The 5,104-nt window shown below is 48.3% G+C and overlaps 1 pseudogene; it reads right to left on the reverse strand.

Moving 5' to 3' along the window:
• Positions 1 to 3,020: 3,020 nt before the first annotated feature.
• Positions 3,021 to 5,104, reverse strand: part of LOC105978498 — a 3,304-nt pseudogene continuing 1,220 nt past the window's right edge.

A 5,104-nucleotide genomic window follows, 5' to 3' on the forward strand; every position in this document is an offset into this window, starting at 1 on the left:
AAATGATGCCATGTCTAGAATTCCCATCAAATCAATAGGCGAGGGGATGGGTGAGGCATAGGTAAAACAAGGTTAGCTAGTCGATAACTCTTCTGGCCGTAGTGAGGTACCCTCTGGTCACCTACAACTTGTAGCAACCCATGCAGCACAGAAGGAAACACCGTCCGGTCCTGCACCATCTTCATAGTTGTTGTTAGCTTTGCACCTCTTGTTGCAGCCACCGGGTCTGTCCAGGGTCTTTGTCTTTTTTGATGACCTTCTACTGGACCAAGCGTGATTTTTGTTTCCGGGGACTAATCTCCACTGATAACATGCCCGACGCATGTGAGGCAAAGTCTCCCCATCCTCACGTCTAAGGAGCATTCTGGCTGTCCTTCTTTCAAGACAGACTGGTTTGTTCTTCTGGCAGTCTAGGGAATAGTGAATATTCTTATCCAACATCGTAATCCAAGAGCATCACTGCTTTGTTGGTCTTCCTGGTTCACTGGCCAATGCTCACATGAATATGAGGCTGTTGAAAACACCGTGGCTTGGGTCAGGTGCACCTTAACTCCCCCAAAGTGACACCCTTGCCCTTCAATCCTTCAAAGACACCTTGTGTAACAGATTCGTGCAATGCAATAAATGCATCATTTCATTTCTTGACTGCTGTGTCCAGGAGCATGGATTGTGGATCCACACAAAATGAAGGAAGTTCTCTTGAGGAGGGACACTGGGCTCATGAGAGGGAATTCATGCTACAGTTCTGTCTGCTTCTATACATACATGATATTTTTCATAGTAGAAAGTTTTTTTAAAAAGTCAATTGACCAATGCCACATGTTCCTTTCTTTGAATATTAAAATACTAATGGTTATGAATAGCCTTCTATTGCTATTAAGTCTCATTTGGTTGCTCCATCCATCACTTTTATTGGAGACCTGGGGCTTGGCTTTGGCAATTAGGAAACTTGGATCTAACCCCACGTTCCCATTCCCTGGTGTGGCAGTGATTAACCAATTGGCTACTTAACTAAAGGCTCAGTGGTTTGAACCCACCAGTCTCTCAATGAGATGGACCGACCCAGGGGCTGCAACCACGGCCTTACGCAGAAGGACGATTGTGAGGACGGTGCAGGACCAGGCAGTGTTTTGTTCTGTTGTGCTTAACGTCACTATGGGCCAGAACTGACTGTATGGCGCCTGACAACAACAGCCCCCCTAGGGAAGAAGGATGAGGTAGCTGCTTGGATCAATTTGCCATTGTTGTGTTCTTAGTTGAGTCTATGTGACTCGTAGTGACTCTAGGAGAGGGCTGCAAAAAGTTCCTGGAAAGGGGAGTGAAAAGAAAATGGAAGCGTTGCACATCTTTTTGGAAGCCCCCTTGTATGTACGACTGAGTGGAACACAGCTGGATCCTGTGACTTCCTCTGGGTCAGGTGTCCAGCGTCCTGTCAGGTCACTGTGAGGCAGATACCATTCAAGGGCAATGGGTTTGGTTTAGCGGCTCAACTTTGAAACGTCAGCTCTCTCAGTCTCTTTGCCCTCTGCTAGGGGTGGGGAGCCGAGAATTCTCCTCCTGACTCCGGTTCTTGACGTGATTGAGGGACTTTGGGCTGGGAGCCTGGCAGGCTGGCTTAGAAACTGAGTCCACCCACAGAATACGTATCCCCGGGGAAACAACTTCATCCCGGGAGATTCAGCTTCCCGGCTTGTAAAATGAGAATACCCATAATTCTTCCCTCAAAGGGACCACTGAGATATGTCACAAACTATAGAGCTTCTAGCTCAGGGAGGCCCAGGGGGTAGAACAAACCAAAGAAAACCAAACTGACTGCCAGCAAGTTGAGTCCGGCTCATAGCAACCCTCTAGGACAGGGTAGAACTGTCCCCGTGCGTTTCCCAGCCTGGAACTCTCGTTTGTTGCTGTTGATTGGTTTTATTTTTTATATTTATCTTTTCACTTCAACAGCATTACTGATATTTAATCCACATACAATCCAATGGTAAAAACGAATTGAAAAGAGTTGTGCAATCATCACCACAATTAATTTTAGAACAAGACTATAAAGGAGCAGAAAGCCTCACCGTTTTCCCACAGAGCAGCTGGTGGTTTCAAACTGCTGACCTTGTGGTTGGCAGCCCAATGGGCAAACCACTGCAGCAGAATAGCAAGCAAAATCCCCTGCCAGATGGTGCTTCTCTTAAAAGGAGAGCTCAGACGGAACATTGTGGGCACCGTTGAAGATACCACCCCCCACCCCCTACACTGCCATCCAGTCGATTCTGAGTCACAGCGATCCTGTGTAGAATTTCCCAGGCTGCACATCTTTATAGGAGCAGAAAGTCGCATCTTTCTCCCTCAGAGCAGCTGGTGGATTTGGACCACCGACTTGGCAATTCTTATTGTGGTCAGGTGCCATTGAGTCGGTTCCAAATCATAGCGACCAAATCATATGCACAACAGAAGGAAATGCTGTGGGTCCTGCACCATCCTCACAATTGTCCGTTCCTAGGCTTGAGCCCATTGTTGCGGCCACGGTGTCAATTCATCTCGTTGAGGGCCTTCCTTTTCACTGCCCTTCCACTCATGATGCCCTTCTCCAGGGACTGGGCTCTCTGCACAGCATGTCCAGAATATGTGAGTGGGCCCTGACATGCGCTCTAGTGGCCTGCTTGGGGCAGAGGGCTCCCCTACTCTGCCTGCAGTCACACACAGACTCTCTGGGTTCCCCCAAACACAGCCTGCCCCTTTCCAACCAGAAGTCAGTGCCCTTGCCCTTCTCTCTACATCTGATCAGGGCTTCTCACCCTCCACACCTCTGCCTGCTTGGGCTGGCTCCTTCTTGGCTGTGGGGCTGCCCTGTGTGTTACAGGATGCTTAGAGGTGTGGCTGGCCCTTCCCACTAGATGCCAACAGTGGCTCCCCTGGTCATGACGATCCAAGACGTCTCCAGATGTCGGGAAACATCGGAGCCAAGAAAGAGGATTGGGAAGGGAGAGTTGACTGCGGACTCCCACTCCACAGGAAGCCCAGATCGTTTATCGCAAGGCACTGCCTGTGGGACAGGTGGGACTCAAATGCCACCCCTTTTGCTAAGGCTGCCCCTATCAACCTGTTTCATGTTGCCTTCCCTGCCAGGGTTATGTGCTATCAAAAAACATTTTGTTTTCATTTCATAAACTTTATTGCCTCAAAGCATCGCAGACAAGTCTAAAGGGACATCTAGACTGTAGCTGGGCACCTCTTAGAGCTGACTCATCAGCCCGCCGAACTGTTGCTTTTTTAGAAACACAGATACCATCCACAATTGTTCAGATATTCTGGTTTTCAATGGCTGTGGCTTGCTGAATTAAAGCAGCTGAGTTTGATACACACTCGATGTCATTTCCTTCCAGAATTAATGCGTCTTGCTGGGCTTGAAGATCAGAATAAGCAATACCTGTCCTCATGTGAACCCTCTGGATGTATTTTTCACCCAAGAAGCCCCATTCTCCCGAATAACCACATGGATGGGGAAGTGGGCACACACACAGATCTCCTCTTGTATCGCAAGCCCAGTGTCACTCCCTTGATCATGTTTTGTACGTGACTACAGAGAGTGACTGAGGCCAGCTTCTTTCTATTTCCCTACCATATGCCAACGCGAAGCCTCTTCTTTTTCTTTCCAAGGAGACTGAGGTCTATGTTGCTGTGACTGAAGTTGCTCCCCAGGGTTCCTCTGGGGCCGGTCACAGGAACTGTGGGCCCTTTCAGGAAATTTCGATGTTCTCAGGAATGTCACCAGTCTGGTTGTTGAGACTGGTCTCACAGTAGATGGACCATCAAATCTTTTCTTCATAAAAAAAACCAGTTGCCACCTATCATTCTGACCCTTGGCAACTACCACAGCCTTTCCAAGTCGATCACCAAGTCTTTCTTCCAATGCGCCACTGCACCCTGGTGCTTTCACACACCCTAACCACATGGTCAGTAGCTCGAGGCCCCACAGGGGAAGTTCTACTCTGCCTCTGAACCCAAACCAAACTCACTGCCATCGAGTCTATGCAACTCATAGTGATCCTATAGGACAAGGTTGAACTGCCCCTCTGTTTTTCAGAGACCTTAACTCTTTAAGGAAGTAGAAAGCCTCATCTTTCTCCCGCAGAGCAGCTGGTGAGTTTGTATGGCCGACTTTGCCCGACTCCTAATCACCACACCACCAGAGCTCCCAAAATTCAGTGTAAAGAAAACCTTTAAAATCCTCACAACTGGACCAATAGGCATCATCATGAGAAATGGAGAAAAGTTGAAGTCGTCACGGATTTGGTCTTGCTTGGATCCACCATCAATGCCCACGGAAGCAGCAGTCAAGAGATCACATGGGTAAATCTGCTGCATCAGGCCTCTGTTAAGTGCTGAAAAGCAAGGATGTTACTTTGAGGACTGAGGTGTGCCAGACCCAAGTCAAAGTCTTTTCAATGGCCTCATATGCCCGTGGGAGTTGGACATTGAACATGGTAGACTGGAGAAGAATGGAGGGGGCATTTGAATTGTGCTGTCAAAGAATACTGAAAGTACTGCAGAGTGCCAACAGACCAATAAATCTTGTCCTAGAAGAAGTGTGACATGAGTGCTCCTTAGACGCAAGGATGACAAGACTTCATCTCTTTTACTTTGGACATGTTATCAGGAGAGAGCAGTCCTTGGAAAAGGGCATCATGCTTGCTAAAGCGGAGGGGCAGTGCGAGAGGGAAGATCCCAGAGGAGATGGAGTAACCCGATGGCTGCAACAATGGGCTCACATATAAGGACAACTGTGAGGATGCACAGGACCGGTCACAGTTTCGTTCTGTTGTGCATAGGGTCTCAACGGCAGGCACCTGATCACAACCACCTAGTCATCAATAAGAAGAACTAGTGGCTCAATGGTTGGACACCGGGCTACTGACTAACAAACAGGGTAGCAATTTAAACCCATCAGCTTGGGAGAAAGATGTGGCATTTGGCTCCCTCAAAGATTGACATCTTTGGAGACCCGATGGGGGCAGGTCTATTTTGTCTTGTAGGGTCGCTGTGCGTCGGAATAGACTCAGGGGCAGTGAGGTTTTTCTTGGATTTTGTGTAATACATCACTACTGTTATG

Source organism: Echinops telfairi, unplaced genomic scaffold, assembly GCF_000313985.2.
Source record: "Echinops telfairi isolate 266 unplaced genomic scaffold, ASM31398v2 ScPeMD7_3;HRSCAF=10, whole genome shotgun sequence".
NCBI classification, from domain to species: domain Eukaryota; kingdom Metazoa; phylum Chordata; class Mammalia; order Afrosoricida; family Tenrecidae; genus Echinops; species Echinops telfairi.